The sequence below is a fragment of the Jaculus jaculus genome, chromosome 7 (assembly GCF_020740685.1).
Source record: "Jaculus jaculus isolate mJacJac1 chromosome 7, mJacJac1.mat.Y.cur, whole genome shotgun sequence".
NCBI classification, from domain to species: Eukaryota; Metazoa; Chordata; class Mammalia; order Rodentia; family Dipodidae; genus Jaculus; species Jaculus jaculus.
This window is the reverse complement of record NC_059108.1, coordinates 69704784-69718272: the sequence shown is the minus strand read 5'-3', so window position 1 is coordinate 69718272 and position 13489 is coordinate 69704784. Positions and strand designations below refer to the sequence as shown.

The 13489-nt window shown below is 45.2% G+C and overlaps 1 protein-coding gene and 1 non-coding gene across 3 annotated transcripts in view; one reads left to right on the top strand and one right to left on the bottom strand.

Moving 5' to 3' along the window:
- Positions 1–13489, top strand: part of Slc7a8 (solute carrier family 7 member 8) — a 90989-nt gene that overhangs the window by 32656 nt on the left and 44844 nt on the right. The window lies entirely within an intron of this gene.
- On the bottom strand, positions 1911–2019 carry LOC123462660. Its single transcript, XR_006638442.1, has one exon. It is a non-coding gene; the product is annotated as a small nucleolar RNA SNORD23 (small nucleolar RNA).

The window sequence follows — 13489 nt, the reverse complement described above, 5'->3', positions numbered from 1 at the left end:
GGATAGAGAGGTTCTGTTTTCTGGTTTGTTGAGTACTGTTTTGTTTGTGGAGACAGGGTCTCACTATGTAGACTAGACTGGCCTTGAACTACTCAGGTAGCCTAGGTTTGCCTTGAATTTGTCATGTCCTGCCTCAGCTTCCTGAGCATTGGGATTTCAGGTGTGTGCCACCACACCTGCTGTTGTGACATTTTTTATTCTATCACTCATCCTACCCACCCACTGCCACCATTACCCAGTCTACCCATCCTCTTAATAGGTACCAGCAGCATAATATAGGCCCAGTGTTCTTTGGAGGTGGAACCAGGAGCCACCCAAGCTAGCCATATTTTTGAGAAAAGCAGCAGAGAGCCTGGGTATGGTGGGAATGACTTTACATAGGAAACTCTGCTTACTGCTGTCTCGTTTTGGCATGCTGATAATGGGCTGGATCTACTGAGCAATAAGAGGTTTGAAGAAAGGCCACCCTCAGTGGGAGGTCACTGATGCATAATGCAGGGCCTCTGGAGGACAGGACACAGCCCAGCAGGGAGTCTTTGTGACAAAGACCAGGGCCAGGGTTGGCAGTGGAAGGGAGATGAGGTCAGATCTAGTGCTGTGATGGGACCATTTTGGAAACTATCTGATGAGAAATTAAGTTGAGACAGCCAGATGGTGTGGGTAGAGAGGCCAAAAGAAGCTGCTGTAACTGGCATGCCTGCTGGGAGCCTGGAGAGGAGGAAAGGAAGAGAAAGAAGGAACTGAAGATCTGGATCTGCTTGTGCAACTGCAGCCACCACTGTGAGTTATTCTATTATTTAGGTCAAAGCTGATTATTCACTGCTGACTCAGCAGAATATCCCTGGCCACCAGGCAGTAAAAAAAGAAAGAAGGCATTTTACATTGTAATTAGACGGAAAGCCTTTCTTGCCTCTCCAGAGGAAGCATGCTAGTAGGAAGAGGGAGTTAGGAAAGGAGACAGGGAAGTTGTTAAACCTTGTTTTTTTGCCTGGTTTTGTGACTTACTGGGTGTTTCCTTTTCTTTTTATTATCTCGTAAGGAAATGACTATATTCTCTGTGTAGAACAGTCAACTAAGACACAAAAAGAGTCAACAGTGAAAGCCACCCTCATCTTTGCCTTCTCCCTGCCCTGGTATAGTGGCCTTGGTAATAACTGTCAGATATCCCAACAGTTCTAAATAAAATGCATCTGTTGGGCTGGAGGGATGGCTCAGTAGTTAAGGCACTTGCCTGTGAAGTCCAGGTATGATTCCCTAGTACTCACGTGAGACAGATGAGCAGGATGACACATGTGTCTGAACTTCCTTTGCAGTGGCTAGAGGCCCTGGCACACCTAGTCTCTCTCTGTGTCTGTCTCTTTCTCTCTCAAATAAATAAATTGGATACATATGCATGTTTGAAATGCATCTATTGACGTGCACATGTGAGTATAGACGTGGGTGTTGGGGGCTTGCTTCTGCAGCTCTCCCTTTGGTCACATAATCCTTCTTCCTACTGTTACATGACTTTCCAGTAGCTAAAGAACAAAACCCACAATAAATCTTTCTATGTCAACTACATCAACTTTTTTTTTTATACATCAACTTTTAAAAACAATTATTTGTTTATTTATTTATTTATTTGTAGTGGTGGAGTTGCAGGGAGTGAATGTGCACAGGGTCTCTGGCCACTTTGTACATCCAGCTTTATGTAGGCACTGGGGCAGGCTTTGCCAACAAGCCCCTTTTACCACTGGGCCATTTTCCTATCCCCCCCTTTTTGAGATTACATCTCAGGCCTCGAGGCTGGTCTGGGATTCTGAGGTCAAGTGATTCCCCTGACTCAGCCTCCAAAGTACCTGAGACTATAGGTGAACACCAGAAAGCCCAGCTTAAAGATTTTTTTTTTTATTTTCACCCCCAGAACCCTGTGCCCTCAGCCCCCGGGCTGTGGCCCACCTGGCCTGGCCCATGGACAGCCATAGTGTCACTCACAGCTCCTGGAGGCACTGGGGGCAAGGATGGTGTCATCACTGGGCATTAAAGATCTTAATTGAATTTAATTTTTCTTTGCAATCAGGCAAATTCATTCCACAAAATAGGTGTTCCAATGGTCTGAGCAAATGAGCTTGATTTTTTTAAACAGAGAAAGAAAGCAGAAAGCAAACCCCAAAAGCAAATCTACTGTCCTTATGGCTTAGTGGTTAAGGCAATCACCTGCGAAGCCAGAGGACCCAGGTTTGATTCCTCAGGACCCACATAAGCCAGATGCACAAGGTGGGGCATGTGTCTGGAGTTCATTTGCATTGGCCTTGGCATGCCACTTTTTTCCTCTCTCTGTATTGGCTTCTCTTTTTGTCTCTCTCGAACACACAAATAAATAAATTTTTTTTTAAAAAGCTACTCTCCTTGTACCTAAGGACAGAAGACAGAATAACCAGAAAATAATTAATAATATAAGGTAATTTAGGTTACCTCTTGTATAAAGATTAGAGCAGAAGGAATATCCTCATAGTGATTGAATTTGGCTTGTTTGGAAATGGTGGCTGCTATCTCTCTAATCCTCAGTCTAAGAAGGTCAGATAGTTTACTAACAGCTTGGAGGCATGAGTGACTTCATTTTGATTTTACCCTGGTGTGTTGGGGCCAATTGCAGGAGCTTAGCAGGAAACAATGGCCTTGTGGCATAAGGAGTGCTGGGTGTGAGGGTACCCTTTATAGAAAGTCCTACATCCCTGTGTGTTGGAGTGGGAAGGGTGCATGCTGGAGACAAATACATTCTAGGCAAGTTCTCTACCACTGAACCACATCTCCAGCCCTCCTCTGGGTATCTCTTAAATACCTTTATTTTATTTATTTGCAAGCAAGGAGAGAGAGAGAGAGTGACAATGAATGAGACAGAGAAGGAATCAGAGTACCAGAGCCCTTTAACACTATAATCAAACTCCAGATGCTTGCACCACTTTGTGCATCTGGCCTTATGGGGTACTGGGTAACTGAACTCAGGGTATTGAGCTTTGCAAGCAAGTGTCTTTAGCCACTAAGCCATCTCTCCAGCCCTCCTCTATGTATCTTGATTCTCTTTCCCCTTTCTCTTGAGGATGGAATTACCTTTCAGATAGTCCCTGGCTGCCTCCTTTTCCTTTGGGACTGGGGTTCCCATCCAGCATCTGAAGTAGAATCTTTTATTTATTTATTTTTTTCCTTTCTTTTTTTTTTGGGGGGGTGTTTCAAGGTGGGGTCTCCCTCTAGCCCAGCCTGACCTGAAATTCACTTTGTATTCTCAGGTGGCCTTGAATTCATGCCACCACACCCAGCTGAAGTAGAATCTTTTTCTTCTAGAACCCTTCTTTGTGCAGATCTTTCCCTAAAGAAATTCCTTTTCCCTCCTAATTCTGTAGAGAAAGGAGTGCCCTCTGTACATCTCACAAGGGAAAAATGCTTCTTATCTTGTTTTCCATTTTTCTACAGATTCCTAAGAGGCTGCTTTTCCAGGGTTTCAGATTTCTCCTTCTTCCTTGAGCTCTGTGGAAAGGAAAGATTCTTCTTCTAACTGAACTACTCGTTTCCTCTATAGAGGCTCCAACTGCCAGGAGCAGGATGCTGTGAGTTGTTTTGCAAGTCTCCTGCAAATTAATCCAGTGACATGAGAGGGTTCAGCAGTCTTCCCTAGCATCTAAATCCTTGATCTCAGTTCATCTTCCCTTGAGCCTTCATATTCTCTAGTCTCAAACTTCTTATCCCCAAACATTAAACATCGCTTCAGACATTTGGGTGGCACTTCCTTCTTGCCCTTCCTTCATTCTAAGAGTTCTCTGGTCAGTAGGTAGGAGCCAGATCTCGAAAGATCTCTTATTTTTAGACAAAAGAAAGAGCAGATTTTTTCCAAGGTATGAGGCAGCACTAAAGGGTTCTGAACACTAAAACATGACTAAGTTCACATTTGGATAAGGATAAACAGGGAGAAAAACAGGCTAAGTACTTGTCCAGGTTGGGGAGGTGGTGGCTCAAACTAAATATACTCTTTTTTTTCTTTGTTTATTTTTATTTATGTATTTGAGAGTGACAGACAAGGAGAGAAAGAGGCAGAGAGAGAGAGAGAGAGAGAGAATGGGCACGCCAAGGCCTCCAGCCACTGCAAAGGAACTCCAGACGCATGCGCCACCTTGTACATCTGGCTTACGTGGGTCCTGGGGAATCGAGCCTCCAACTGGGGTCCTTAGGCTTCATAGGCAAGTGTTTAACTGCTAAACCATGTCTCCAGCCCCCTAAATATACTCTTAACAAAGATGGTACAGTGACAAACACAGGAAGGTTTAGGGATGGAATCAGCCAGGCATGGTGACTGTTTGACCACTAAGCAGGTAGACTCTAGTTTGCCTCACAAATCAAAGTGAAACACATGTTAACTTAGATGAACACTTAGAATATAGTTTCTCTGTCTCTGCCTTTTAGTGCCCTGAGGGGTGCTGAGTAGGTCTCTGGTTAGCAGTCTTCCTCAGGGTAGTTATTTCAGTATTCTGCTAAAAAAAAAAGGAAAAAAAAGAAAGAAAATCACTCTAAACCAGGCATGGTGGCACACTCCTTTAATCCCAGCTCTTGGGAAGCAGAGGTAGGAGGATCACCATGAGTTTGAGGACACCCTGAGATACATAGTTAATTCCAGGTCAGCCTAGGCCAGAGTGAAACCCTACCTCGAAAAAAAAAAAAAAAAATCACTCTAGGGGGCCATGGTGCCTTTAATCCAGCACTTGGAAGGATTGCCATGAGTTTGAGGCTACATAGTGAATTCCAGGTCAGCCTGGGCTAGAGTGAGACCCTACCTCGATTTAAAAAAAAAAAAAAAGTGTAACAAGGGCTTGGTATATAGACTAGAGGGGGAACACTTGCCCAGCAAGTACAAGGTTCTGAGTTTGATCCTCAGCACAGAAAAAATATCAGTGTAACTTAGAAAAAAATGGAGACTCTTGGGCATGCTGCAGAAATGAGAATCACGGGGCTGAGGAGATGATTTAGTGGATACAATACTCACTGGGCAAGTGTGAGGACTAGAGATTGGATCCCCAACACCTACATAAATGCTGAGTGGACATAGCAGCCCACCCATACTCCTAGCACTTGGGAAACAAAGACAAGGGATCCCTGTTGCTGCTGGCTAGCTAAGCTAGCTGAATGGGCAAGCTCTAGGTTCAAGTGAGAAACTCTGTATCAAAAACTTTCTTAATAAATAGAGCAGTCAAGGAAGACACTCGATGTCAGTGCCCACACCCTCATCCACACACACCTATATTCGCACGCACACCTGCATCCACACACACGCACACATACACCCACATCCATGCCTATATCCACACACACCTACATTCACACACACATGGGTGTGCACACCACACACACATACACATGCCAAAGAAAAAATGAGAATCACAACCAGTGTTCATCCAACAAACATTTTTAAGCACCTATGACATACTAGATACTATTCTTGGCACAGGGATATAGCAGGAGGCAAAAATCTTCATTCTTCCTCATGATGTGTACTTGTATCTCAGCACTCAGGAGGCTGAGGCAGGTGGATTGCTGCAAGTTCAAGGCCAACCTGATATATAGATTGAGACTCTGTCTTAAACAAACAAAAACAGATCATGCCAACTCTGGAGGCAAAGGTAGGAGGATTGCCATGAATTCGAGGCCATCCTGAGACTACATAGTGAATTCCCCTGGGAGACCCTACCTCAAAAAACAAAAAACAAAACAAACAAAAAAAAAAAAAAAACAGATCATTTTGAGAGAAACAGGCAACGGAGGGGAGGGTAAGTGGGTTGGGACAGGGAAATGTTGTCATAGAAGGAAGTAACAAGTGACATGGTCCTTTTGAGGAGACTACAAGCGGTTTAATATAGCCATCATAGAAAAGAGTAGGTAAGAAATGTAGCAAAAGAGGGGACCCCATCATGAAGGGCCTTAAGGGCCAGGCTGAATAGATGAGCTTGATCAGAGGAGCAACAAGAAGTCCCGGAAGGGTTTCAGAAACAGGTGTGACATTGCCAGTTTGTATTTTAGAAGATTCATGCTGTAAGGGTAAAGGAGAGATAGTCCAGGAGAGAAAGGTCAGAGGCAAGAAAACTGATGACAACACAAGAAACAAGGTTAGAAATGTCAGTGACGTGACTGAGGGATGGAAGCAGGGAGGAGCCAATGGATTTGGCATTCAGGAGGTAGAAATTGCCAGGACTGACAGTGAAGGAGGCGGGGATACATGTGCAATAACCCGAGGACAACACTAGATCATATTTGAGTGACTTCTCATTGGTATGGTTTAGAACAGTGGAGTTGGCTGCTCTTGTCTTTCTACCCTTCTCACTCACTCTCCTGATTCAAGCAACAGGCATCCCCTGTGTCTTTGAACTTCATGTCTACAAGGCCACAGAAAATGTCTACTTTTCAGTGATATTTTACCTCCCTCCCTGGCAGGCCACTGGAGTAGTGCTTGTTCCTGCAGCCCTGGAAATGAAGGTGTCTCAGTTATCCTCGCTATGTTAGGAACTCAGTTTTGTGCTTCAACAAAAAGAACAATTGCTGGGTGTGGTGGCACATGCCTTTAATCCCAGCACTCAGGAGGCAGAGGTAGGGGGAGCGTCATGAGTTCGAGGCCACCCTGAGACTACATAGTGAATTCCAGGTCAGCCTGGGCCAGAGTGAGACCCAACCTTGAAAAACAAACAAACGAACAAAAAGTATAACTAATGGAAAAATGCTTTACAGTTTATATATCACAGTAAGGAAGTATGTACATCACAGAGTTTTATGGTGTCATCTTCCCTAAAGAGCCATTGGTGCTGGACACTTCCTTTTTTAAAAATATTTTTTTAAAAAATTTAATTGTTAAGAGAGAGAGGCAGAGAGAAAGAATGGTCACACCAGGCCTTCCAGCTGCTGCAAATGAACTCTAGACACATGTGAAACCTTGTGCATCTGGCTTAAATAGGTCCTAGGGAATTGAACCTGGATCCTTAGACTTTGCAGGTAAGTGCCTTTAACCGCTAAGCCATATCTCTGGGCCTATTCTGGATACTTCTATCCATTGGTTTGTGTCCTGTCTGTCCTCTGACCAGACTCTTACTCCTCCTCTCCCCATGATGGCCACCTGAGAAGTTAGTCTTTCTTGTTTCAAGATTCTTCAATGCTTCCCACAGTACAGTCTAGTTTCCAGCTTCCACTCATGGACCAGAGTCTAAGAATTATTCAAAGCTCGCATCTTAGAAACTGAGGAACAAGGGTTTATTTCTGGGACTGTCTCTACCCTTGTTTGAAGAGGATTAAGGTCTTCTAGAGTAGGAATTTTTCAATTTCCTCCAGGTGAGACACCAAGTTGCTATTCCAGCCTAGAAGCGTGAATTGTCCTCCACCCATTTAGCGCTGTCTCTCAAGGAGCACTTTGTTTTAACTGGAGTGGAGAGGGGCTGATGACTGAGGTTTATGAGCTCATCCATAAATTGGTGAATTTTTCAGGGTTAATGTGACACCCCAAATCTATATCCCATAGCAGAGAACATGAAGTCAGAGGACTATGGGATTATGAGGGTGAGGCCTGACACTGAAGGAGAGAAGGGGTGAGGTTGGAGAGCTCAGCAGCTTGAGGGCTGGCTGCCCTCATAAACTGAACCACGTGGCGAACTTCGTAGCATGGACCCAATTTAGAGATCTTGGTAAGCACTAACAGAGCCCATGAGTCTTCCAGTCCCCAAACCCACCCAAACTCCTAGGACCCAAACCTCCAAGACTAAATATGAGAGTCAGTCAAACCCTGCTGGGCAGTGCAGGCCCAACAGAACCAGCTATCCACCTCGTTCTGTCTGGAGAATCAGCCCTGAGAACTGAAGACTTGAAAAGAAAGAAAAATTTCAAGCCCAGACTGGAAAAGTAATGGATAGGATTAAAATGAGGCTCCTTCGGATTGCATAGTATTGCATTCCTAGCTTTCTGGGTGTTGTATTTTTTTTTTTTTTCCTCTCCTCTACTACCCCATAGCTCAGAAGCCATGTTTAGCCAATGCTGAAGAGAGAACTACTCAGCTCTTGGAAAATGCTGAGCTGTGTGTTCAGGCTTCTTGGCTGATCTAAGATGGTGATTCAGCAGAGAGTCCAGGTCCAGTATCTGGCACTGGGGAGAAAAGAAGGAGGAGGAAGGAGAAGAGAGGAGGAGGGGCAGCATGGGCTCAGCTCAGTGTCAGACCTCTGGAAGCGCCGACTGGCTGCATGCTTGTCCTTGGAGCAAGAGGAAAAGCTCAAGAGCAGTTCTTTTCCTTTTAAGAGGGAGTTGTGAGATTTCTAAACTGTCAGTGCCACAAGATGAAAGAGCTGGAGAAGGGAAACAGTACTGTACTGTGGCAGGCAAGATCTATTTCAAAACCCAACTGTCCACTTTATACAAGAGGACAGGATCAAAGTGTCATTTATGAAGAAAGGCTGCTTTGATTTTTGTTGCTGTTGCTACTGCTTTGTTTGGATGCTTTGTCTTCCCCTAGTCAGGTTATTTATATGTATTACTTACCCGGTCAAGTTATATCACATGTACAATAATCCAAACCTTTGTTGTCAGTAGGCAGGGTGCCTGAGGACTTAATAACGTAACTCCTCACCTCTGCTGAATCACTATCCAATACTTAGTTTAGCCAAGCAATGTCTCCCTGAGCATGTTGGCTCAGCACTGGGGAAGAAGAGGTAGGAGAATGAGGAGTTCAGGGCCAGGCTCAGATACATTGTGACTTTGAGGCCAGCCTAGGCTACATGAGACCCTGTCTCAAGACAAACAGATAGTTGGATAGAGAGATGGATAGAAGATGGATATATATATATACACATATATATGGAGAGAGAGAGAGAGAGGCAGAGAGATGATGATGGATAGATAGATAAGTTAGTTAGTTTAGGCTCCTAAAGAAGCAGGACAAGCCGGGCATGGTGGTGCACACCTTTAATCCCAGTACTTGAGAGGCAGAGGTGGAAGGATCACCATGAGTTTGAGGGCACCCTGAGACTACATAATTAATCCTATCCATTACTTTTCCAGTCTGGGCTAGAGTGAAACCTCAAGAAACCAAAACCAAAATAAAAGCATAAGTAAGTAGTGAAAGATTCTAGGAGCGTTCCAGGAAGCCGGTTCCCTGTGTCTCCCCACCTGTACTCCCACCCAGGCCTTTCTAGGGTCTTTAAGGAGTAGCAGTGGCTCAATCCAGCCTGTATCTTGAGTGGGCAGAACTGAAACCTTCTCATAGGCTCCCGGGTATGCATTAGAATTCAAAGAGCTTTTATTTTCTTTGCCTATCCGTGTGCTTTGGCAGCCAGCACCAGTTACCTCCTAGCCTGGAAAGGGATGGGGTTAGACACACCCACCTTTTCCACAATTAGAAACATGTGCCCAGTTCCTCCTGAATGGTACAGGCAACCAACAACCCTGTCCAGCCTATCAGTGAGCTGAGTGGCCACACCGCCTTCCTGCCCGCTGGCTGGGTGTCCTGGCCGTTGCATGGGCACTTTGAGGGTTGGGCACAGGAACATCACATCACCCTCTTGCCGCAGCTCAGAGCCAGAGAGACAGGGGCTTGGTCAGAGCATGGCAGAGAAATGCACGCCCCAGCAAAAGGTGAGACCAAGAAAGCATTCTTCTGGCAGCCCCCAGGTGGAATTTATGGCTAGAACCGAAGGCTGGGGTGCTCCATCAGGGAAAGGTGCTTGTTTTGAAGTCGTGGAGAGGAACAGGGTGTTCTGATTCTACAAAGCAGCGTCATGGCTTCCTTTCCCAGCAGCTGCCTACTTACTGCCTTGCACCTTTCTTTTTCTACCCTGGCTCTCACTCTGTTCTCCTCTCTAGTTCTGCTCCTCACCTATGCTGCTGCCCCCTTTCCTCCCTCCACCCTGTTACTTCTCACGCTCTTTGGTTTCCCTCTCTTCTTAGCCGGTATTTTTTTTATAATTTTTTTTAATTTTTATTTATTTATTTGAGAGTGACAGACACAGAGAGAAAGACAGACAGAGGGAGAGAGAGAGAATGGGCGCGCCAGGGCTTCCAGCCTCTGCAAACGAACTCCAGACGCGTGCGCCCCCTTGTGCATCTAGCTAACGTGGGACCTGGGTGTGGGACCTGGGGAACCGAGCCTCGAACCGGGGTCCTTAGGCTTCACAGGCAAGCGCTTAACGGCTAAGCTATCTCTGCAGCCCTCTTAGCTGGTTTTTATGGACTTTGGTATGCATATACAGCTCCACCACCGCTTTTTAAACTTTTTGTTTTGTTTTGTTTTTCAAGGTAGAGTCTTGCTGTAGCGCAAGCTGACCTGGAATTCACTCTGTAGTCTTAGGGTGGCCTCAAACTCACAGAGATCCTCCTACCTCTGAATTAAAGGTGTGTGCCCACCACACCTGGCTCTTTTTTTTTTTTTTTTTTTTTTTTTTGTAGAAAGGGAGAATGAGCACCCTAGGGCATCTAGACACTGCAAATAAACTCCAGACACATGTACCACCATGTGTATTTTGGCTTACATGGGTACTGAGGAATTGAACCTGGGTTCTTAGGCTTCACAGGCCTCTCTAGAGCTTAGCTTTAACTGCTAAGCCATCTCTCCAGCCCACCACTGCTTTTTGTTGTTGTTGTTTGTTTGTTTGTTTTTGAGGTAGGATCTTTCCTCTAGTCTAGGCTGACTTGGAATTCACTATGTAGTCTCTGGCTGGCCTAGAGCTCACAGCAATCCTCCTATCTCTTCCCCCCAAGTGCTGGGATTAAAGGCATGTACCAGTATGCCTGACCTTTCTTTTTTGTTTGTTTTTCAAGGTAGGGTTTCACTGTAGCCCAGGCTGACCTGGAATTCACTATGTAGTCTCAGGGTGGCCTTGAACTCAATGGCGATTCTTTTATCTTGAGTGCTGGGATTAAAGGCGTACACCACCATACCCAGTGAGACAGGGTCTCTTTATACAGCCATGGCTGGCCTGAAATGTGCTATGTAGACCACTACATCAGGCTAGCCTGGTGCTTTCTGCAATCTTCCTGCCTCTGTCTACTGAATGCTTACACTAGAGGCATGTTCTACCAACCCAGCCATTTTACCCCTTCCTATGGCCTGTTTTTACTTTCCTGAAAAGACCAGGAGGAAAAGCCTGGTTCTGGCAGTGTTCATGGAAAATAACTTTACCAAGTTGATTCTAGCCCCCTCCTAAGAAAGGCATGAGCCAGCTAGACTAAAAAAAAATCCAAATGGAGGGCTGGAGAAATGGCTTAGTACTTAAGGCACTTGCCTGTGAAGCCTAAGGACCCAGGTTCACTTCTCCAGGTCCTATGTAAACCAGATGCACATGGTGGCACATGCATCTGGAGTCCGTTTGTAGGGGCTAGAGTCCCTGGCATGCCCATTCTCACTCTCTCTCTCTCCCTCTTTCTGTATCTAGTAAATAAATAAAAATAAATCTTAAAAAAAAAAAAATCCAAATGGAGTTGAGCATGCTAACACAGGCCTGTAACCCTGAAACTCCTAAAACTGAGGCAGGAAGATTATGAGTTCAAGGCCAATCTAGACTATGTCTTTTTTCTTCTCCTCCCCCAACTTCTTGTTGGACTTGAACCTGTGGCAAGCACTAAGCTATATTCCCAGCCCTAAGACCCCGGTCTTAAAGAGAGAGACAGAGAGAGAGAGCTGGAGAGATGGCTTAGCGGTTAAGGTGCTTGCCTGCAAAGCTAAAGGACCCAGGTTCTATTCCCCAGGACCCACATAAGCCAGATGAACAAGGTGGTACAAGCACCTGGAGTTCTTTTGCAGTGGTGGTATACCTGGTGTGCCCATTCTCTCTCTCCCCTTCTCTTTCTCTCAAATAAATAAATAAATAATTTTTAAAAAGAGAAAGAGAAAGAGGGATAGCTTAACAGTTAAGTATGTGCTTGCAAAGCCAAAGGACCCACATTCAGTTCCCCAATACCCATGTAAAGATAGATGCACAAGGTGGTTCATGAGTCTGGAGTTTGTTTGCAGTGGCAAGAGGTTCTGTGCCCATTCCCCACCCTCTCTCAAATAAATAAATAAAATATTGAGTGTGGGGAAGAAAGATGCTAGGTATCATGGTACACTCCTATAATCCCAGCATTTGGAAGGTAGAGGCAATAGAATCAAGAGTTCAAGACCTACCTGGGCTATATAATACCCTATCTCAAAACACCAAAAAAAAAATTGATTTTTTAAAAAATGGAGGGAAAGTAGTTAAAAGAATACAAATGTAAGTCCCCAGGCCCAGAAGGAATAGGTGACAATGGTCCTGTCAATACTAAGGAGACACAAAACAGACCTGAGTTGTATCTTACTTTCTGCTGCCCAGAATGCAACCTAGGTTGGGACCAGGCCAGTATCTTCAGGCAACAGACTCACACCCAAGGGGCACTGCAACAGTGGTCATGGGTACCTTGGTCAGAGCTAGGAAGGGTGAGTGGAAGGGAAAGAAGGGCGATTTGTATATGAGGAAAGGAAGGCTTTGGCCAAGGAGACTTGGGAAAGGGGTTTCCCAGTCCTACCTTTGCCACCAAATATCTGGGGACCAGGGTCTCTAAGGTCATTCTTGACTCTGATTGCCCAGGAGACTAGAGATATGTATCTGGGAAGTAGAGCCCAAGTCTCAAATGTCTATTTGTAGAGTTATACATTAGCTACAAAGAGAGCCCCAATTGTCTCATTTCTTAAAACAACCAATCTAACCCTCTATCCAACTGGTCCTATCCCAGTTTTCACCTCTCAGGCCAGCACGTTCAGGAATGGCAGCTGCCTTGGCAGAAGGCTTAAGATTCATTTGGGGCTTCAAACTACTTCAGGAAAGTGCTCACTAGCTTCCTGAGAAAGGCATAACCCCTTGCTGTCCCAGGTCAACAAGAAACCAGAGTCCTATATCCAGAAACATGGTACACTTACAAATAATTACTCAGTGGTCTCTGAGAATGGGGCCTGTACTTGGTGAACTTTCTCACATGAAAGGAAAACTGCCAAAATATGCACCACTACCCACCCACCTGCCCTGCTCCACAGGGTTCCTACTAGGTTGAAAACCCTGATACTAACTCCCTGCAAATAGCTCATCTGAAACACTCCCAATATTTTCTGTGCAGGCTTATTCATCCTCCATTCTTTTAGCTTAGCACCTGCTGTGTGTGTGCACATTGTTTCAGGATCTCAGTGGCACGCTGCCCAGGAGGCATTGTTGATGGTCATGTCTTCTAATGGCTTTGGGAAGCACAGGGCAGTTTCCTTCTCTACTAAGTCTAAGAAGTACAGCAGTGTGGCTTTCTGTGGGGCACACCTTCCTAGCAGATGGAGGCACCTGATTCATAAGGGGTGGTATCTATTGGTTTTGTTGATATTTCCCCCCCCCCCCCATTTCTGAAAATGTGGTACAATTGACCATTTTGGCTTCTGATCTAGTATTAAATTCCCCAAGCCCAATTCCAACCATCCTCATGCTGCTAATACTGTACTTCTTAA